We start from the raw sequence: 24133 nt of genomic DNA, 5'->3' as shown, positions 1-24133 counted from the left end.
GTATTCCCTAGAAACCTCAGCTGGTCATTCCACTGTACACAGACTTTGAACTTAGCTTTTTTATTCTGCCCGCAGTTATGCCAGCATGTCATGATAGTGCGAATGAGATGTCTGTAGAAATATTTCCCAGTGATAGTAACTTATTTCTTAACAGTCAATGTCCTTTAATAAAATAATAAATTTATACATACAGTAATTACAATGATCACATATTATCCCATCAAACACTTCTCACAGTAAGTTAAGAATGGTCTCAGCTTGGGTCAAGCATTCACAGGGCTTCATGACATTTCAAAGAAGACTAGTTTTGTTAAAATGCAACTCATCAAAATTAAGCCATAAATCTCAAAGTAATGCAAAGCATTTCTTTATGGGGGCTGTGTCTTCCTTATGTTTTGTGGGGGGGGGGGGTTGCTCCCACAAGCTTTTCCTTCAGTATACAAGCTGCAAGGCTGCCGTGACTCAGGGAAATATTACTGTACTCAAATAAATTGAGCTATCGATGAGTCCTAGTGTTCTCATTCTCAGTTATTTCTCTTTACAGGTGGTATCTTCCAGAGACATGGACCATTAGCTTATTCACCATAAGTAATATTTTTATTTTTAATTGATCTATTTTGGCCTCCCTCTACATGATCCTCTCATGACTGAAGTCTGCCTATGACTCTTTTGTTAGTCTCAACATAAGTCATTCAAGGGAGGGGTCTCATCCAAATCTTGCTTGAACCTGCAAAAGGGCACTCCCTTTTTAGAGAAACAATGACGTCATGGTCTACATCCCCTAAAACAAGTTTCCTTTCCTGCATACATTTTGGCAAACCAGGGAAGTGGCTGACTCTTGCTATTACCTTGCAAGTAGGCCGCCTCTCCTGGGAAAGACTGGTCTCCTGGCCTATGATCTCAAGAACTGCCACTTCCTCCTTTAGTGAAAGGTGAGCATCACATGTGCAGAATGGAAATTTTTATAGGTTCATAGGTAAGTAAAGTACTAGGATACCTACCCTTTAGGGCCATTTTAGGCCTAGCTAATTTCTCTTTTTTGTGCTCAGAATACCCTACTTTATTTGGTTATAGATTGGTCTTACCCCTTCCATGATTTATAATTATATGGAAGGTGCAGTGGTGCAGCAGTAGCATTGTCACCTCACAGCAAGAGGTTCTCCAGTTCGATTCTCAGCTGGGGTGCCTTCTGTGCAGAGTCTGCATGTTCTCCCTACATTTGTGTGGGTTTCCTCTGGGTGGTCTGGTTTCCCTCCCACGTTACAAAAAACATTCATCTAGAGTGTTTCTCTCTGGGCCTCCTCTGAAAATTGGCTTTGTTCCAAGTCGGACGTTCCCGGTAAACAAATGTTAAATAAATATATTACCCCTAATGGAATAATTGGGACTCTAACTCAGATAATTTGAGGGGAACCATGCATGGGATAAAACATTTATGGGAAGGAGGTCCCTAACTGGGTGGAGCATGCATAGAGGAGGTATCAAACCCCAAAGTCAGCTTGCTCAGGCACCTCTCCCTGTTATTTAATTAACCTGCTTTGCAATCAAGAAGGCACACCCTGGCTCCACCAAATTGTGCCTCTGGCTAACCCCATCAGTGGCGTAGAGGGACATAGTACTGACAATTTTCCAGACCTGACAGTGCCAGCAGGGAGGATGGCATGCTAATAGAGAATGGGGAAACATGTTCAGGGGCACACATGCACAGGTTGATTTCCCTGGTTAAGACCAGAGAAACAACCATTAGTGCCTTCAGTGGGTGAACAGAGCAGTCCTACTAATGCAAGTCCCTTGCAAAGTGGTAGAGCACTGATGGTTATTGTACTTCACCCACCCATCGGCCATCACTGGTCAGGTGCTGGGCCCAGGTGGTAATAAAAGAAAAATGCAGAAGCACGAGCAACCTTTGAAGATTTCTTCAGTAATAGCCCTTCCTGGTTGACCCTTACAACAATGATTGGAAATTAATGAGTTGATTGGATGGGAGAGAACTGTTCATTAGCAGGCGGAGGGCAAAGTGTAACAAAAAATGTTTGTCTATAAAAAAAAAAGTGCTTATCTATATCTACAGGCAGATCCTACTTTTCCCTTTAAAAAAGCATGCCCATGCTATCCTGCCAATACCTGTAACTGAACTTGGATCACCTGGGCCACAGTCAGGGTTTTATCCTTCTGTGTCATGGTACTGGTACCATTCCTAATCTTTCACTTCCTCAGTCCTCCCTCTTACAATTAAATCCAAAATTACTGAACTGTTTTTTTTAACAGTGTATATTTATACAACAAAAATATTCAAAATGTTTTAATTATTTAATTTAGTTACCACTTTACAAGCTTTAAACTAGATGTGTATGGAGTATGATCAATGACTAGGATAAATATCATTCAAATGTGGTGGCATAGAGTACTGTGTGCTAGTGCTGAAGGTACAGGGTTGTAATCCACTCTGCGAGTTGGCACAGAGGATTAAAGCTATGAGCTATAAACAAACTACTTCCTGTGGTACAGAGTTTAATTCCCTCAGCCTTCATTTGTTTACTATGTAACCTTGAGCAAGTCACTTTGTAGCAATTGATTGAAAATTGTGAACCCTGGACTCCATGCTTAGAAAATAACTATGAAATACGAACCTATGTTGATGTGATGATTATACAACCTGCAGCCTTGTATCAATAAAATGATCCTGAATTCATAACTAATATGAAGTCCAAGTGGGTACCTTACATTCCATTACAGTTTATAATTTATGGGTCCAAATGCATATTTTGGTAGGAAAATTATTTTTATTTATTTATTTATTGCATTTATTAACTGGATAATGTCTGACTGGGCCAGAAGCCAGTTTTCAGCAGCGGCCCGGGGAGAAAAGCTCCACATACAGTAATAAAACATACAGCAATAATAGTACTTTTATAATACAGTAATTAGTTTATAATATGAACAGTGTAAATATACAGAGTCTCTAGTGGAAGGACAAGTCATTGTTAAACTTATACAACTTATACAGAAATACAAAGTACAAAGACTAGTTTGTACAATATAAATTCAGAGACAGTATGTATGTAATTACCACTGTATGATATAAGGGTCATAGGACCAAAAACCCAAACAATTCTTGTTTTTGCACAGCTGTAGCCACTTCATATTCAAAATCTAAATGTAGACTGGACATATCTGTCATTATAACCACTATAAGTCTAGCATAATTCACACAAATGAGTCTAGTAGCTACAATGAAACACAGATTAGAGCATGTATCAAAACAGGAAAAGTTACGACTGCCATATTTCTTGCTGCTAATATTACAATCTCAGGTTTGAAAAGCTATATAGTGCAGAAAGCCCTCCTGTTATTTCATCATATAGCAATGTACCCATGTGATACTAACCCACCACTGGGCACCTGAATATGTGAGGGACAGGGGTATAGCTGTTATAACTTTCTTCATATTGATCACTGCTGCATTATTCTGAGTTATATGGACTGTATCCTACAAAGCAGTGGCAGCTGGTGACTTCAAATTAAAGGGGGAATGGGTGGGGCCAATGGGAAGGGTGTGACCAACTAGAAAGGAGTGGAGTTATGCTCAAAACCACAGCTGGAACTTTAATTAAATACACTGCCCTGGGTGCCAAACCATCATTACGAGAATCCAATCAAGACAAAATGAAGTGTAGAAGAAAAAAATATTTCAATGCACTGGCTACATGACAACTTACTTAATATCTAGATAGAAACACAAAGGTTGTGAGACATGAAAAAATAAATTACTTTTTAAATACATTACTGGAATCCCAGTCAAAATCAAGTATATAAAAAAAAAAAACAAGCAGCACTCAACTCAAACCACTTCTCCTTGCACTGCAGTTCTAATTAAAATTTATATTCAGCTTTATAAAATTACCAAGTAACATGCTGAAAGTAGCAATTTCTGTGATACCCCCACTTGTAAAAATGTTTCTTATCCAAAACGGACGTGCTGCCTGACAACTATCTACTTGTTTCATGGGGAAGACATGATCAAAGTCAGAAATGTATAGCAAACAAGAAACAAGCTCAAGATAAATTGCTTAAAGGATTATTGCACAAGTTATGGACCACGCATGATAGATTGGCATTCTGTTTAGTTTATGGGTAAAGCCCGCAAAGATGACTGCAAGTCTCCAACAAATGTAATGAGCTTCTGAAAATACTGTAATCCTAGAAAAAAGAGAAGTGACCTCCACTAAAGAACGCTCAGCAAACAACAACAAATGTGAAAAAAACAGAAGACCGTTGCACCACAAATACTAAAACCAAGCTGAAACTTCAAACTGAAACTTCACAGTGCATTGTTCACGAATGTAAAGAACAAAATAGCGTTACACCACAAACGCTAAAACCAGGTTGGACTGGTTATCAAAAATCATACAGTTTATTTCTTTGTGAGCTGTGTTGCCGTCTCTGTCTGTCAAACCTTTTTGCAACAATTATAGACTCTTAATGTTTTTGTTTTGATATGGTTTTAGACTGATTCCATTTTTAAATGAGAACGGAAGGGATGGCAAAGAAGGAGAAAATGATTTGTTTTTATTTTCTGTTTTAAACTTCTTTTGAATATATGATTTTTCATAACCAGTCCAACCTGGTACTTATTTTTACTTTTTATCTCTCATTAAAGGAATAAAAGATTTTTATTAGTTGCATAATAAAGAGTTTTAGCTTTAAGGAATAGTGTTCGCAGAAATAGCTTGGAGGTGTGTACAAGATGATTTATTTTGGTTGGCTGTGACTTTCCATTACATGGAGTCAGCCCTATTGGATGATGCTGATTTTTAAACACTGGAACCCGGATGATTCATCGGATCTGAAGAAGGCTTGAATGGCTAAAATCGCTTGTCTGTCTATTTTTACAAGAAGGGTTCTTTCTCACATTTTATGCTTTTTCGTGAAAAATGCGCTGTGAAGTTTCAGTTTGAAGTTTCATCTTGGTTTTAGCATTTGTGGTGTAATGCTATTTTGTTCTTTACATTTGTGAACAATGCTCTGTGAAGTTTCAGTTTGAAGTTTCAGCTTGGTTTTAGCATTTGTGGTGCAATGCTCTTCTGTTTTTTCACAATACCGTAATCCTGTCCTTTATTACAGATACTGTCATATGCATTTCAATACCTAAGGCTTATATGTTATCTAGTTATGTAAATATTCTATGCATGGCAACAATGAAAAGGCTTTCACTGTTGGTAATTTTTTAACAGTATGCTTATTAAAGCTTACTTGCATCTTACAATCTCTGACAAGCTTACCTGATGGTCATTAAAGCATTGCTACTTAAACACAGAGCAACAGGGCACTGCTACAGCATGCATTTTCTAAATAATAAGAAGCATAAATCAACAGTGTAAAAATATGACAGAAAAACAGAACATTCTGCAAAATCAAGGACAGATGAAAAGCCGCGGTCTACCTTGGATGGGGGAATACTCTGCACAGTTACAGTGCATAACTTCTCCTTGCCTTGCTTGGACACATCCAGAGCCACTACAATGGGGAGTGGGGTGCAACAAGTATGTCACAATTTGAAATGCCTCTGGCTGATGGTGATGGCTCTGACACTCATACGTCTCAACCTCAGAGCAAGAAATCTGGACAAAGCCGTACATAGAAGTGGGACACAGGCCCAAAAATAAGGACAATTTTTAAATATTGCTCTTATAAACTTAGGTCTTGCATTAGTATGAATTTTCTGAAGGATATGAAATCTGAAACTCAAACGTCTGCCATTATTTTCTAACTAATCTTTAACGATTTGCCACTAATTTGCCAGAAAACCACAATTTTATGAAAAACAGGCCACAGATGTGATGCAAAAATATGCAATTGCTACACAATACAGCTGGGAACCTGTCAAGAAAGGGACACCTTTTTAATATTAGTACTGCTAACTTGAGCAGCTGACAAAATAAGACCATCTACATGCATTTCTGAAATAAAAGTAATCTATAACTCTGATCATTACAGTTATTTATAATTGTAAACCCTCCACGTTTTCTTCCAAAATTGCCATTTTCCGGATGCGGAGGGATTATTAGGGGGAGAGCAACATTTTGAGCCAAAATTGGAGACAGTTGAGAGGTTTGGATATTCCTAATTCTATAAAGCGATTTATTTGCACATACCTCTCAACCTCTTAATGCAGGAAATCTGGACAAGGCCAAATATATTGGGGGAACATACAAACAGTACTAAAAACTGCTCTTGTATAAACTTAAGACAGTTGATAGAATAACAGGTCTTGCTTTAGCATGCAATTTTCTGAAGGTTATGATGTCTGAAACTCAATGTCTATCATTATTTAGTGATTTCATTCCTAAATGATTTGCCAGAAAACCACAAATTTTGTGTGGAACAAACCAAAAATAAGAAGCAAAAATCTATTAATTCTGCAAAAATCTGGACAGTTGAGAGGTATAGTTCAGCTGGGGCTGTCTGAGTTTGCTGTCCCCCCCCCCCTCACAAAATCATAGTCGAATGGAGCCTCCCCCCTGCAGCCATTCCAGTGTCCCATTCCTTGGTTATTTCGCCCAATTTACCATAAACACTGTAATGTGCATGCTGCTTTACTTCTGCAATGATTTGTATTTCATTTGAAAGTCTTATTTTGCATTTTACAGCACAAACCCTAATAGATATCTGTTAAACAAAGCAATGCTGTCTCACAATGAAAACAGACTTAGCATTAAAACTTCTCTGCCCTTGAAACTCACATTCATTGAAACAGCATTGAAACCCACATTCAGAGAAAATACATTTTGCCAGTGGCAGATAAAGATTAACTTTGGGCTGTTTTCAAATCAGGCCCCTTGAGCATGAAACACACACATGCTCTTTGATACACCTTCCTGACTGTATTAAATTAGATTCCTTGTACAATACAGTACAGTTGTTAGAGGGCATTTTAAATTTGTTTTGAACATTTTTCCAGTAAACAATGAAACAAAATGCATGCACCAATAATGACAAAACTGCTCAATTCAAAACATTTCCATCATGAAAGTCTACTCAAACTTCTACAGTCCACCAATATCAGTAAATATACACAATCTCTGAAAAAGTAAAAGTCATTTAAATAATTCCACATTAAAGAAATCTGTAACTAATGAAGAGGCTGCTGCTAGCAAGCAACTTTATATGTCATTGTTTCATCTACAAATAAAGTGCCTGTTGCCCTTGAGGAATAAATTGCCTATGTTGCATAAAAAAAATGATAAGCTAGTAATATCGCAAAAGGGAATGGATGGCAAACTGATAACAGGTTCATAGTTACTAGGGATCTTCATCAAAAAGGACTGCAGCATCCACCCCCTTTACAACACAGTATAGTATCAGCAATGCATCTACCTACTGTGGGAGTAGAACCCACAGCCTTCTGCATCAAAAGTAAGTACACTACCTGTTGTGCTATTAATGCAAGCAGACTCAGCATAAGCAGCACTAAACTTTTGTTCCCCTGCAGCTCTCAGCTCCTTGTAAAATCTACTCGACACTCAACTGTTTCTCTGAACTTTGCAGCACAAGAAATCTGTAAAAAGCCAAAATTTATTGGGGGAGGGGCAAAAGCCCCAAAACCAGGGACACTTTTTAAACATTGCTTGTATAATGTTTCATACTTGCTAGAATAAAATACTGTGTTACCACCATACATTTTACTGCCAAGTCTTGAACCCAGGGGACCCTGTGCAAAACAGTCAGAGTAAAATACCACTATGCCAAATCAGCTCTTTTGTGAAAGAGGAAGACTGAAACTTAAATAGCTACCATTTAGTGAATTCAGTTCTCACCATAGCTGTCAAACTCTTAGCACAAAACACTTGAACAAAGCCAGTAATGGGGGGAATACAGCCCCCAAACATATTCAGTGAATTCAGTTCTCACCATAGTTCTCAACCTTGGCACAAAAAACCTGGACAAGCCAATAATTGGGGAATACAGTCCCAGAAATAGGGACAAATTTCAAATATCCATGTTATAAACTTAGAAATTTGCTAGAATAAAAGGTTTTGTGTTACCATGTACTTTCTGAAGAATATGAAGTCTGAAATTCAAATGCCTGTTATTTTTATTTAGCATTTGTTAAACAGGAAAGTCTGACTTGGAACAAAAGCCAATTTTCAGCAGAGTAGGGAGAAACACTCCAGACACACATATTTGTAAGATGGGAGGACATGCAGACTCCACACAGAAGGCACCCCAGCCAAGAATCAAAGCAGAGAACCTGTAGCTGTCAAGCAACAATGTTACCAGTGCACCACTGCACTACTGACTTTGCAAGGAAAAACAAACATACAGAAATCACAGCTTTTATGAGGAACAGAACAAATATGAGGCAAAAATCTGCAATTTTATTTTACAAATGGTGGTGGGTAGGGAATTCAGACCCTTGCCAGCTGCACCCAAGGTACAGGTTTCAAGCCGGAGTATTCTCTACCTACCACCATGTGTTCTCTCTAGTCACCAGTACACACACACACACACACACACACACACACACACACACACACACACACACACACACACACACACACACACACACACACACACACACTGAATCCAGTCTCCTCTGTAGCAGCAGTCCTGAATCCACTAGGCAGTCTCCTCCTCAGTAGCAGCAGTCCTGAATCCTCTCCTTACCCATGCTAGCTAATGGCTGGTTTCCAGTTCTCCTGGCCGGATGGTTTCCCAGTGTGAGTAGGCTGGAGGCTCCAGCCTGCGAGTGATGCAGTCCGGTGTCCTTCCATTCTGTACGGTCATCACTGCACAGACTTCTGAGCTGCAGGGCAGAGATGCCTTTCTCCTCTATCCGGACGGCCTAACACAGCAGTCTGGAGTTCTGTAAGTACCAGGAGCTCCAAGCATGCACGCGTGGAGTTCTGGTTCTGGGACTCGTTATTTTTTTTCTTTTCTTCTTTCTTTCTACAGGTGGGGGGGCTGCAGTCCTATAGCACGAGCCGCCCCTGCTACAAGGAAATAATAGCCATACAGCTTCAAGGCACCTTTCACATGTGCAAACTGTTAGTAATCTCGAGCTGAACTGACTAAAAGGAGAAGCTTGGGAGCCAAGCCTTTGAGAGCTTTCCTGCCACTGAAGTGTGTGCTCATCTGAGGGTTTCAAGGATGAAAGGCTGGTCTGTGATGTTCTTTGCTGTGCAAATAAGTTTTATTTGGGGAAAAAAAGCTTTCTTTTTAAAAAATGTTTGCTTGATAACACTTTCTTGTTCAGGAAAGTTATTTTAAAGGTAGGAGTTTGCATTTTAATGGACTGTCACGAGACTGTATTGCACTTTTAAATGGGAGCACTTTTTCCTGTCAGTCTGAAAGTTGTTTAAAATATTTAACAAACATTTTTTCTGTGGAAAAATTATGTTTATTTTGCTTTTGGGACTGTCTAAGTGTTTTCAAATGCTCTTTACTATGTTTTTTTTAAAGACTAACCTTTTACTGGCTTTTGCAGCTTGTTTCCCACGAGAAAGAGGCATAATTTTCAACTTGACCATTGAACAAACTGCGTGTCCCACCGATGGTCCTTCTTCCAGCCACAAAAAGAAAAAAATAAGCAAACAGCCTTTGCCACCACAGTAGGCTAGCCGTTTGCATCAGCCAAAGATGCAGGGCTTTCTTCTCAGATTTGTGATTCAGACTCTGAAGGAGCTAAGTTTTTGATTATCCCTGTGGAGATTTATCTCTCTGTGAGACTATCTGAAGAAAGGCCTAGTGATTTTAGTGAGAAAACACAAAGGTTTTTCAGTCCGTCAGAAAATACTATGAGCTGTTACAAAAGGAATTTCAAAACAAAGCCAGCTAGTCCTTGAGCTCAATCGGAACTGACGTCATCACGCATGCAATGACATCAAGTCAGAAAGCGTGAAAAAAAAAAAAAAAGCTGGGAAAAGCTGGAAAAATTTCAGAAATGCAGGGGTGCCACTCTGGAATTGTGCACCCCATTATTTGCACCCTAAAACTCGGTAAAAAACAATAATTCGGTACGGTTGGGAGGCATGCTTGTATGGCACGTGCATTCAGGAGATAAAACACTTATTCTGAGAACTCACTAATTCAAGCCTCTGCTTAATTCTTCTGAATGACTGTCAGGAAAGGAGAGAGTGAGAGAGAGAAAGCATCTGGAGGTTGCAAGCTGCAAACCAGGGAAAAGCATCAGTCTTAGACTGCAAACTGACACGTGTGTGTGTGTGTGTGTGTGTGTGTGTGTGTGTGTGTGTGTGTGTGTGTATATGTTACTGTGCATGTAAGTTCTCAGACTATAGTACATTTTTATAAACAGCTGAGGTGTGGCTTTTTGGGGAATTCTTCATGGTCAGCAGAGAATGTTAAATGTCGTAAAACTTCATTTTTTTAGGTTATGTGTGTTTATTTAAGAAGAGAATTATGAAATGAAATACAAATATTATCTGACAGTTACTTGGAAGATCCGACATTTGGCAGAGTGCCCTGTGGCTTAGGTGGAAAATATTCATTTTGGCAGAGAAAAAAGAGATTCCAAATATGTGGCATGTATAAACATGTCTTTAGGACTAACTGCTCAGAGACATATAAAACAGGATATGCAAAGCAAACAATATTGTATTCATTATCACAAGAAAGGAAATAACTATTTAAGCACAAAGTGGATTGGAGAGCAAATTAATAAGAAATCTCACATTAATGTCTATACCTGCACTTCATTATACATGAAAGGAACTTACTGAAATACTCCTTCCTTGGCCAGATGTGACAGTCAGAAGCAATGTCCCCCTTTTATGTCAATATACCTGTGACACAGAATCAGGTGTGGTGTGGTGTGTACAATCTGATATGTACCTGCATTTTTTTTTACATAAGTATTACTAGAAAATTGAAGGTTAGCCTGCAAACAGCATCTCAGGAACATAATACAAGATAAGTTTATTGTTGCTATACTAGCGATCTTTAAACTACCATATTAGAAAAAATAACTTCTGATATTAGTGGTGGCATATTAAATATTTCCTTTTGTACACAGAAAGATTTTTTTTTTAATATGACACTTTGAAACCTAAGTGTTTCTATATTGAGTGTGACTGCAGATATTTGGTTTGTTAATGTTGCTTTAGTTATTTAAGTGATTTTATTTTTGTATTGGCTGTTCTTACATTTTTATCTATGTATTTTTTGCTTTGGGTATATTGTTTTATTCTCATGTGAAAGCTATGCTGATAAATACCAAAGATCTATAATTAAGCTATATGGGTTTTACAGACACGTTTTGTAATTTCAATTTCTTCTGACTTTATTGTTGTGGTGGCAACATCATTAATACCCTAATATTTTTACAAAGAATACCTTCTATTTAATTCCATCTACAAATTTCTTTTTCTTGATTTCTGTATTCCTGTCATGTCACTTATCTTACTCCACACATCACTAAACACCATAGCCCTCTCAGCTGCCCATTATTTTGCAGAACATCCCTGATTTTTGCTTTATTATTTTGTTGTACAGCTTCAAAACTTTTGATTTTCTGGTAAATCATTGTAAACTACAGTCAGTCAATAATGCCAGACATTAGAGTTACAAATTCTGTGTTCTTCTGAAAACGAATTTTGATGGAAAATGTGTTGTTCTATTAGCTTACTAGGTGAATTAGAGTGCTAATTACAAGTCATCCCTGAATTTTGGACATTTTCTTTCTGACTTTGTTCAGAATTCTTGAGCAAAGATGATGGGTCACGCTACCCATTGAGAATGAAAAAAAACTGTCAGACTACTACTCCTCTACATGCCTCCTGCCCCCGTTACAGTACCACAGAAACAACTTTTGTCATAATTGTGCCTATAATTTGTAACTCACTGCCTTAGACATTTCTAATCAACCTTCCCCATCTCTCATTAGAAAACCGCCTTTGATCACATAACAGAACTGCGGTATTATAGATGCTTCTGACCTGCCTCCAACCTTTCATTCAGCTATACTTCTTTTTCCTTCTGTACTACCTCTGCTGTATTTGTTCTTATACTTTACTGCTGGCATTTTCAAATAACAATCCTGTAGTTACCAGCTTGGGGGTGGTTGGGAGTCAGCTTTTTACAGTGAAATCACAATAAACATATTTTACAGATTTTATAATTAATATATTTTGTAGCTTCCCATATGTATTAGAGCATTTACTTCACTGAACTTTGTATGTTTTTGCTCACCCTCAAATTTTGTATGATTCTGCTTATTTTCTGAATAATGTATGCCAAGTCATGAGTTAGACTGTCTAATTTGTAAACATTATAGAATAGGTCAATACTCTGTATAAATTGCAAATGTATGCCTTCAGGTTTTGAGTAATGACTGAAAAGGTTATTAGGGGAGCCCACATACTAGGTTGACAAATATTAAATAAACTAGCAAACAAACAATACTGAGATCAGAGCACTACCCCAGTAAACAAACTTAAACAAATAAAAACAAATAGCTAAATATATGATGCCTGAGAGACACACAGTGTAAAGCATTGTCAAAAGTGCTGGTAATACAGCCCCGTCTCCCCCACAGACACCGATGGAGGAAGCTGCTGGTCTGTTTACTAACTGGAACAATGTGACAGTTGAACATTTTCAGAACAGGTTAATAGTAATGCCCTGTGTACAGCTGCAGGTGTTCACACTAGTAACACCTTTTTGGAGATTCCTGCCATTGAAATGGCCCTCTTGTCTCGGAGGGTTATAACTTTGCTCTGAAATGGTAAGGGCTTGAACTCACACACAGCTTCCTCTTCAGCTGATGATGAGAGGCTTGGACAGGCCAATTCCTGTTAACCACCTTGGGGGGGGGTATACCCATAAGTACAGATGCTGCCTATACTTTGAACAATCAATCAATTAATACCAGGGAGATGCCCCTCAAGTCAGCTGGCCAAGATTTAGAGTTTATATTCCAGAATGCGGAAGCTTATAGCTAGGTTGCACCTCACCTCATGTTCAACAGGGATCAAAAATGACCCACCCTGAGTAATGGACAGTTTTCTCATGTTAGGTATGAAACTGTAGTTCTAGATTTCAAACAGATCTCTGAATTTTGGTTGGAACTTGCCCACAGACATGTAGAAATGCATCCATAGGGAACATGGCTTTATTCCAGCACAGGTTTATCTGGAGGTTTCTCAAGTCCTTGATATTTCCTGGTAATTGCATCTGAAGTGCAGGCTCTCTGTCACTCAACACATAGCATGCGCCCACTGCATCTATGACCTTACACATCATCTGTGCATGAGCATGTTCCGTCCTGGAGCTGGAGCAGACTGACCTCTCCCTCACCCTTCACCTCCTATTAAACCTTGATAACCCAGAGACTTTTATTATGGAAACTAAGAATGAGTTCTTCCCATACTGAACCCCTCTGGATAATCCCTTCTTTATCAAAACTTTTAGGTTTAAGAACACCACTATGGACTACTGCTTGGCTACATTCTTTCCCCCAGAAGTGTTTCAATGAGTATCTTGGGGGAGACGGAAAATGAGCCTTACATCATTGCCCAGTTGGAACCCATCATTTTTTGCCATTAATATAGCCTAATAGCATTTGAAATCAGCTGCGGTGATTCCCAAGCATACCTCCCAACCTCTTAGCACAATAAACCTGGACATAGCCAAGTGGTGGGGGGGGGGGGATGGGACAAAGGCCCAAAATCAAGGAAATTTTAATTACTGCTCCCATAAACATAGGTATTTTCTAGAATAATAGGTTTTGCATTATCATGCATTTTATGAAGGATATGAAGCCTGAAACTCAAATGTCTGTCTTTATGTAATGGCTTCAATCCTCAATGATTTGCCACAAAACCACATATTTTATGAGGAGCAGATCAAAAATAAAAGAGAAAAATCTGGACACTTTTCAATAATCTGTACAGCTGAGAGGTCTGTGTTCAAGAAGGTTGAAATCCTTTGTCTATCAGTGAGTGAAGTGAAATCCTGATCAGTCATCTTAGGCATTCTTTTACATGATTATCAACCAAAAACGGACCAGCACATACAGGATAGTGAAAAATAGATAATATTTATTGCATCGTTGTAGCAACAACCATATTAGCAGTGGCAAAAACCAGTGCTCAAGCAGACTGGTTTCGGCTAATGCTAGCCTTTCTCAATGCCTAATGTCTAATAAGAAAAAGAAAACTTCCACCATGTTAGGTCATTTTTATAGTCGCACTCTTAAAGGGATATAACCCATGTGTAAAGTAAATACATTTAGTTTCAATATGCAAAACACATTATGATCCAATGCCAATATCAAACAAAAATATATGTACATATCCTACAAAAATATAATATAGTTAGAATATGTAAATATGAATAATTATCTGTACATGTTTAATAATATGTGCAGATAGTATGAAGCAATGAAAATATTGATACCATGCCACTCTGAATATAATACAGATACATATTTAACTGGCATATATTGTTTTTAAACCTGAATAATGCCAGCAATTCAAAGAACCCAAAATAAATAATTCAATCTTTCATTTGCATGGTTACCAACATATTCTGAAAAGATGAAGATGAGATAGAAATAATCAACTCAATATGATGGTTCTAATATGTTTAGTCCAGGCCTAAAAAGATCCCCTAACCTAATAATCCATTTGTTCTCCATATCATTAAGTTTCTGATGCCATCCTGCTTTAAATTTACGATGTAAAATGATTCTATCTATAATGACAAATGTAAAGGTAGCTGAAGGGTGTTCCAGGGTATGTTTATATAAAGCATTAGTAGTGCGTCTATTCCTGATGGCACTCATGTGTTCACATATTCTCAGTTTGACAGACCTGGAGGTCTGTCCAATGTAAAATGCAGAACAATTACAAGTGGCCAAATATATGGCCCAATCAGAACTGCAATTAGCAAATATCCTGATATCAAAACCTGAGATGTATTTTGCTGGAAAATTCACTAGTTTTGTGCATATATTTGCAAAAAGAACAATGGCCACATGGAAAGCTACCTTTAAGTATTTCACCCCCTAAAGTAGTTTGTAAAGAAGTGTGTGGAGTGTATCTCTTGTAATGAGTAAAGAAAGAGTTTAAGTTCCTACCTCTACGGTAGGAAAAAGAACATTGCTCAGGTAATATACGGTTCAAAACTTCATGTGATCGTAATATATCCCAATGTTGATTGATTATCTCAATGAAGCGGTTGGTATTGGCCCCATATGTGGTTACTAACCTCAAAACAGAGTTGTTCTGTAAGCCAGATTGAGTCTTGTGCTTAGATTTATATTGCAATAATTCCAAACGTGATAAATTGTTGATAGTCTTCAAAGATTTGGAAATATTATATATTTTATATCCACGATCAACAAATCTGTTTGATAAATCATTACAAAAAAGAGAACAATCCTGTGGAGAAGAGCATATCCTTTTCATTCTCATAAATTGAGATTTGGGAATGTTCTGGATGATGTGGCGTGGATGACAGCTATCAGCATGTAACAGAGTGTTGTACTGAGGAAATTTCCTATGAACAGACGTAGCTAAGGTATTATCCTCAAGCCTAGTAACCAGAACATCCAAAAACACAATGCTTACATGTTCAATATTAGCTGTAAATTTAATCCCAAAAGAATTATCATTGAGATAGTTCACAAAATTAGATAGTTGTTCCTTGTTGCCACGCCACACCATCCAACAATCGTCCAGATATCTCCTCCAAATATCTAAATATGGAAGAAATGTATTGTGTTCTGTATCATATATATAAGTGGCCTCAAAATAGCCCGTGAAAAGATCCGCATATATGGGGGCAAACGAAGCCCCCATTGCTGTTCCATTAATTTGCCAATAGGCTTTGCCATTATAGTAAAAGATGTTTTTGCACAATACAAATTCCGTAAGTTTGGTCAGAAAGTTGTTGAATTCAGTTGAGTATAAATTAGATTTATACAGCCAATAGGAAACAGCTAAGATGCCTAATTCATGTGGTATACTGGTATATAATGAGGCTACATCAAGAGTACACAACCACCAAGAAGATTCTAACTGTGAATCATTTACAATATTCAGGAATTCCGTTGTATCCTGAATGCGTGATCTAATATGGGTCAACAATGGTTTTAAATATTGTGTAAGGAAGGCTGATAGAGGTTCAGTTAAAGATCCACGCCCAGATACAATGGGCCTGCCTGGGGGGTTATGAGCATCCTTGTGTATTTTAGGTAACAAATACAGGTATTGTGGAATGGGTTCCTCCACCTGCAACTGATTAGCTAGCTGTTCAGTGATTACCCCCTGGTTGATTGACACTTCCAAAAACCTATCAATTTCTTCCTTAAACCATGGAGTGGGATCCACATTTAACTCCCTATAATAGCTAGAATCTGATAGTTGTCGTAAAGCCTCATTGATGTAAGCCTGATGGTCCATAACCACAATGGCACCCCCCTTATCGGCCATGGTGATAACTAACTGATTATTATTTTTAAGCTCCAACAAAGCCTGTCTTTCCATAGGAGATAAATTGTTAAATTGTGGTTGATACACATTCGCAAAGTGTAGCTCTTTCATAATACATTCCCTGAAAATGGAAACATGTTTGTTCATCGGAGGAACAAAAGAAGATTTTCCAAATCTAAATTCAGTTGGTCTTTGAGAACCATCATTGTCTGAAAAAAATATTTTGAGGTTTAGTAGTCTACAAAAATCATTAACATCATTTAATAAATCATTTTCGGAAACCACAGAACTTGGGACAAAATTCAATCCTTTATTTAGAAGTGTGATCTGGACTGGTGAGAGAACAGTCGAAGAAATATTGTAAACATTATTGATTACTTTATCATTTGTTTCAACAGATTTTGTAAGGTTGGTGTGTTTAAACCTAGATCTGTGTTTTCTGCCCCCCCCTACCCTTTGATCTAAAGGGGGCATCTGTCTTCTTTTGGCTACTGGGGACGCCTGGTGTGAAGACACTTCTCCATCAGTAGCCGAAGAAGTTTCCTCTTCGGAAGTAAAATCTGAAGAGATATTTTGATGTCTAAGAATAGACCTCGGTCTTTTTTTATTATTGTTACCCCTCTGAGTAGTTTTTTGTTCACTAAATCTAACTGTTTTCTGACTAATAAAAGGTTTCCCTTTTTCATAGTCCATAAGGTCACGCTGAAATTTGTTGATCTTACGTTTCATCAATTGTTTTTCAAGAATAGACAAATCCTTAGCCAAATCTGAAACATGCTGAGAATAAAACTCTTGCTTATTAAATTGTTCAGCCTCCACACACAAACTTTGAATATCTGAAAGATTGGCAGTAATAATTCTGTCATAATATTTTAACAGACATTCTACAAATAACATAGAAGATGAATGTTGTGCTTCAGCCCAGTCTTTGGATAACTCGTTATCAATATGGGCCACTAAAGGTTGTAAGCGTACTCTCAACCCCCTTGGTGTTATATCCTTAGCTTGATAAGCTTTGAACAATTTCATGTGCCACACATTAGATCACAAGATCTTCATCTGTCTCCCAAGTTTTGTGAAAACATAGCTGCATTTCTGTTGATCATTTATTGTATGATTGGACATATGTGAGCCAGCATTAGTGGCCAGGCCAAACACCTCAAGATTATCCCTATCAGATGCTAACCCATGTAAAATTTCGTTTAAATCCATATTTAAATAGTTCCAAAGCCCAAATGAAAACACTCGGGACTTATAAATTTCTAAACAGCCTCAAACAGAAGTAGTTTATGATTGGAAAAATATTTATTTTAGAAAAAATCCAAAATAAAAATAAAATTCAAGGTGTTTAAAGATGTCTGGATTGTTGTAGTCAAGGCACCAACACTGCCCATCTATTATTACAAGCCCTATTACTATAAGTGACCAATCCAATTAAATATATCAAATGACCAGCAAAATACTGGCTATAGATGGTAAATTAACAGTGATCTAATGCAACATTAGATCTGAAATAATGAAAAATAAAAGTATATCCCAGTGGAATTGACCTATAATGAATCAAACCAGACCACAACCCAAATGTTGGTGACTGGATCGACATTCGTCTCAACCAGTACCTTTAATGCCAATATTTGACCATCCAACCTCAAAAAAACCATATGCCACCTAAATAGGCCAATTATGGTTTAAATAAAGTAATATAATGTAATATGGGATACAACCCGTTATAACTGACTTGAAAGTGTCAAAAAAGCTGAATCAAATATTCCTGACTAGATCGACTTTCGTCTCATCTAGTGTTTATATTGCCCATATTAAAAAAATTTTAACACCAACAAAAATATTGGCCACCGTAAATAGGTCAAAAAATGAGGTAGTGTGGCGTAATTTATTCATACACTCAACCAGACACCAAACCAATTCAATTGTATTAATAAGACCACATTCTGGTGAGGATGTCCTCAAAAAATGCAAGCCCGGAATGAAATACTCTTATCCAAAAAAAGATGGCGTATGGTCTGACCTATAATGCCGGGTAATGTCCCAAAAGAAGCACAATATAATCCAACTGTTGCCCTAGACATATATATAATATAGCCAACAGGAACCGATTGTATATCAATAGCTATATATCTGACATACAAACAGTAAATTAGAAAATGTATAAGGCATGAACAATCAGAAAACTTCACATTAACTTAAAAATATAGCGAAACATACCATGAAAACCAAATGATGATTGTTATTGAACATATTGTGATAATCTGATAGCCAATATTTTCAAAAAACGTGAATTGTGATACATATTTGACTCCAAAACTTGGCATATAGAACATATTGAGCTCAACAAGGTTAGTTAAAACAAACCCCAATCAACTTACAAGATTTAAACAAAAGCACAGTTTATATTCTGGAAGTCCAAAGTAATGTCCATTCCCAATCCAAGAGCCTAAAAATATGTCGAGCTCGCATGAAAATAAACCACTGTACTAGAATCACAAGCTGTCAGTTATGATAAAATCGACAGTCCCAAACAGTTACTGCAATCGCTGTTTATCCATTCTGCGGGCTCAAAAAAAGGCTCAAAAAAAGGCTCAAAAAAAGGGCAAAATAATGTAACTTGACCCAGGTATAAAGTCCAGCCATACATGTGCTTGATACCGTTAGTCATACGTGGATGTTAAACCCTCAGACTAAATATTATGTATAGTCAAAAAATATATATTTATTGCATTGGTTATTGTAATCATATTGTATCAAAAAGACACAATATATGAAAATATGTATCCCAATTGTCCCATAAATCAAAAATAATAAAGAATGTTCAGCAATAAATGTTCGTCCATTAATAGGAGGGCTGCAAACCATCAAAATGGCGGACCTCCCTCGGAGCTCATAGAATAAATAAGTCCCGCACAGTACCTTATAGTGAAAGCACAAGTTTCTGTAGACAAATCTGCCGAAAAATATTCAAATAGCAGAAGATGTTAAATCATGGTTGTCTCATCACCGTGTAAAACTGCCAACCATAAAAAAGGCCCAACAAGTAATAATCCAAAGTTGACTGAAGACCAAACGTATCCAGAAACAGCCCCAACAAAAAATATAATACTCGGCAAGCAGAAGGCTTCAAAAAGAACAAATGTCATGGAAATAATACAATGGAATGTTATACTTGTATCGATAATGTCCAAACAAGGCAATATCCAAAAAGAGATGACTGGTGGAGTAGAGCAACAATCCAGGCGTCCCCAGCGCGAAAAAGAAGACTTGCGACTGCAACCAAACCAACCAAGGTATCACGCACGTGGGACTGGCGTGCATGGTCCCAGAAAAAACAGGAACATCAACCAAAAACGGACCAGCACATACAGGATAGTGAAAAATAGATAATATTTATTGCATCGTTGTAGCAACAACCATATTAGCAGTGGTAAAAACCAGTGCTCAAGCAAACCGGTTTCGGCTAATGCTAGCCTTTCTCAATGCCTAATGTCTAATAAGAAAAAGAAAACTTCCACCATGTTAGGTCATTTTTATAGTCACACTCTTAAAGGGATATAACCCATGTGTAAAGTAAATACATTTAGTTTCAATATGCAAAACACATTATGATCCAATGCCAATATCAAACAAAAATATATATACATATCCTACAAAAATATAACATAGTTAGAATATGTAAATATGAATAATTATCTGTACATGTTTAATAATATGTGCAGATAGTATGAAGCAATGAAAATATTGATACCATGCCACTCTGAATATAATACAGATACATATTTAACTGGCATATATTGTTTTTAAACCTGAATAATGCCAACTCAATATGATGGATTATTAGGTTAGAGGGTCTTTTTAGGCCTGGACTAAACACATTAGAACCATCATATTGAGTTGATTATTTCTATCTCATCTTCATCTTTTCAGAATATGTTGGTAACCATGCAAATGAAAGATTGAATTATTTATTTTGGGTTCTTTGAATTGCTGGCATTATTCAGGTTTAAAAACAATATATGCCAGTTAAATATGTATCTGTATTATATTCAGAGTGGCATGGTATCAATATTTTCATTGCTTCATACTATCTGCACATATTATTAAACATGTACAGATAATTATTCATATTTACATATTCTAACTATGTTATATTTTTGTAGGATATGTATATATATTTTTGTTTGATATTGGCATTGGATCATAATGTGTTTTGCATATTGAAACTAAATGTATTTACTTTACACATGGGTTATATCACTTTAAGAGTGTGACTATAAAAATGACCTAACATGGTGGAAGTTTTCTTTTTCTTATTAGACATTAGGCATTGAGAAAGGCTAGCATTAGCCGAAACCGGTTTGCTTGAGCACTGGTTTTTACCACTGCTAATATGGTTGTTGCTACAACGATGCAATAAATATTATCTATTTTTCACTATCCTGTATGTGCTGGTCCGTTTTTGGTTGATGTTCCTGTTTTTTCTGGGACCGTGCACGCCAGTCCCACGTGCGTGATACCTTGGTTGGTTTGGTTGCAGTCGCAATTCTTTTACATGATTGCCTTATTCCAGTGCTGCATGCACTGGCAGCAGTATTTTGCTATTTGACCACCAGACAAATCATATAATGCAATGGAGAGGGCTGGAAAGGTAGTTGAGGGTTCTGATTCTCCGACTCTATGTCCTTTCCTGGTTCAAGTACTCCATGAAGAGAAGCTAGGAAAGATTTCATCACGTATTGAGTCTAGACTCAAGGAGGAGTTGGCCAACAGCAGTTGGCTCTGTCTACAGTCTACCATGCAGAATGCTATGATACTGAATTTTTTGATGATTATGGCAAAGGTAGCAAACTCGGATGTATCTCTACACATGATGGCTGCACTCCTTTGAGGAACAGCAGACATACTCCATTCTTGACAATTGTACTTTCATAGAGTACTTTCATAGATTAGTACTAGGCTAACTGCCCTCTTATTGAGTTAGTTTTCCTAGGACTAAGTCATCTGAAAAGGAAACAGATTATCTGCATTACGGTGGAGCTTTATGTCTCCTTTTAGCCTTCTCTTGTTCTTCTTTCAGGCTTACCAGACCACATAGTAAAAGTGCTCTCACAGATCAAGAAGGGCCATCAAATGTCACGACTTAGTCTTGCCTCTTTGGATGATGCCAACCAAGTTACTCAAAAAGCAATTTGCAGACTTTGCCTCTGCTTGGATTGCCATCACAAAGGACTGTTAAATTCTAGACATGTTAAGGTAGTCTCTATTTTATGACTCTTCACTGTGTTCATAGATCTAACCAAATCTGCAGACTCTACAACAGCTTCAAACTCTACTCCTCAAAGTGTCATTAGAAGCCGTCTTCCTAAAGCATGTTGTCCAGACTGAGAGTGAAATTGGTTAACTGAGATTAACAAATTAAAAATAAAAATGAGGCCCATGGTTCTATTCCTGTCTCTTTTTAGAACCAATGAGAAATGAAGTCCCATCTGGACTCAACAACTATATTGGAGTGCGTCTTGTCAAATAACTTTATGTAAGTATTTAGAATTGAGGTTAATTTCATTACTAAGCTTATATGAATATAATACTACAGTTTCCAAACCCCTATGGTGCTGGGATTATCAAGTGTTAACAAAGAGGATTATAAAACAAAAAGGAGTATCTCTCTCTCTGTAGCCCATGGTCTACTCTTACTGACAATTTCCAGTAATGTAGCTGCATTTGACTAATTTCATTTTTGACACACTGAGCTGAACTGATGGGGCCTGGTTTGCAGAAAGACATACCGGTCTACAGTATTTCAACATTAAACATGTGTACCATTTTGATCTGATCTGCACTATATATGGGGGGAGGGCTACTTCCAGCATATGAGATTAGAAAGGAAAAATCATAGGATCATAGAGGATTACTAGGCTAATGGCCCTACAGTCTTTTTAAGCCTAGCCATCCATGCCCCAATTTTCCCAGTTATCAATGTCCACAGGTTAGAACAGCTTTGGCATATGCCTGTGCCTTAGGGCATCTACAAATTGCTGCATGAACTATGTTTCATGAGTGTGTAATCCTCAACAGTCTGGCTACCCACTCTTTATTCTCTCTTGCAGCTCAGGTCTTTGCCTAGTTCATATCTACCTAGGCCCTCAGTGGAAGTAATGAAGAACATTAAAACACAACACTGGGTCTTCATTTAACTACTACAGCGCCGTTTGTACATGCAGCAGTATCATACAGTATATAATGACTCTGGGTCTGCAGGAGCAAGTGTGTGTGTGTGTGTGTATTAAGTTTAGGTACTACCTACCATGCATGCATACTTGGCATACTCTTCCTCGTATGGCAGGCTATGGAGGAAAGAGCAATATCACTTGAATGTAAACAGCATTTGATATAAAATTATTAAAAAAAAAAAAAAAAGGCATTTGTGTGGGGGTGGAGCATCTCCTGTACTCCAGTGGCATGGGGACCACATCCTCCTGCTACTCATATATGCCAGCTGCAAGTTTCCTGCATCATGAGGAAAGCAGAAATCCTCAGGAGACAGCAACATCCATCTTCCAGATGAAAAAACTGGTAACCGATTGCACAAAAGAGCGTTGATCTTTACTGCCTTGAAAACCAGCCTAACAGCCCACATCAACAGCTAATGTGTACTTCACATCTACAACTGTTTTCATTAACCTGCAGCAAGTGGGACAAAATGTCAGGCGTAAATTTAAAAAAAATATTGTAAAGTATTGAAAACTGCACATAAGTACGTAAGATACAGCATAGTAAAGATGTACTCATGTATAAAGATGTGTACTGTATATGAATACTGATCATGTCCCATTCCATCTATACACCGTAGAAGAACAGAAGATGAAATAATTGCATTTTATATTAAATTAAACTAATAACTAGTTGCAAAAATTTTCTGAGAACTGCAACTGCTGACAAGCAGATGTATAACAGCAATAAGTAACCATCTGATGTTGATAATTCAGAATCTACCAACAACTGGCTTAATTTGACTACCAAGACACACCATACAAATGAAGGATAAAGTTGAATTGCTCACACACAAAAGCTACTTATTTCAGCAATAACCGATGACATGGTGTGGTATATTGAAGATTCACCCATGGTTGGCATGGTTTAATCACGAGGGCGAAGCCCGAGTGATTAAATAAAGCCAACCGTGGGTAAATTTCAATATACCACAACCACGGAGTTGGTTATTGCTATTATACAATGAAATTATTTAAGAAAAAAAATACTTAGTTTTCTTAAATAATGTCTTTGTATAACGGCGCATTGCTGTTTTTCCACCGCTTCCTCGTGTTGATGTACTGTGCATGCATATGAGACTTGCATTCCCACGTACGCCCAGTACATCAATGATTTGAAATGGAAACAATGGAGAAAAGAAAGTCTCAGTTTCTCCGTTTTTGTTTTCTTTTTTTTTTTAAATTAAAATAAAAAACTTTAGGGCAGTTTAGGGGTAGGAGAGAGAAAGCATAGAAGAAATACAAGGGATATCAGGTACGTGTACTTAATTTTAAATAATGTACCTGATTTTCATAGTATTCTGTCCAAGCTGCCTCTCTGGTATGTCCGGAGTCGGGGCTAAAAATTTAATTTTTATTTTTTAAGAAATAAAAATAAAATTTGAACAATATACCAACAGA

General features: G+C 37.4%; 1 protein-coding gene across 2 annotated transcripts in view; it reads right to left on the bottom strand.

Moving 5' to 3' along the window:
• The window catches only part of LOC122804461 (prostaglandin E2 receptor EP2 subtype-like), a 170262-nt gene that overhangs the window by 3509 nt on the left and 142620 nt on the right, over nucleotides 1–24133 (bottom strand). The window contains exon 1 of one of the 2 annotated variants that reach the window (XR_006365221.1): nucleotides 9469–9838. The exons of the other annotated variant lie outside the window; for it this stretch is intronic. The gene's annotated coding sequence lies outside the window, so the exon portion shown is untranslated. Of the gene's footprint in view, nucleotides 1–9468; nucleotides 9839–24133 lie in introns of those variants that run through there. 2 annotated transcript variants of the gene reach the window in all.

The sequence above is a fragment of the Protopterus annectens genome, chromosome 6.part0, assembly GCF_019279795.1.
Source record: "Protopterus annectens isolate FY-2018-M chromosome 6.part0, PAN1.0, whole genome shotgun sequence".
Classification (NCBI taxonomy): Eukaryota; Metazoa; Chordata; order Ceratodontiformes; family Protopteridae; genus Protopterus; species Protopterus annectens.
The sequence above is the reverse complement of the archived record's forward strand: the minus strand, read 5'-3'. Positions and strand labels throughout refer to the sequence as shown.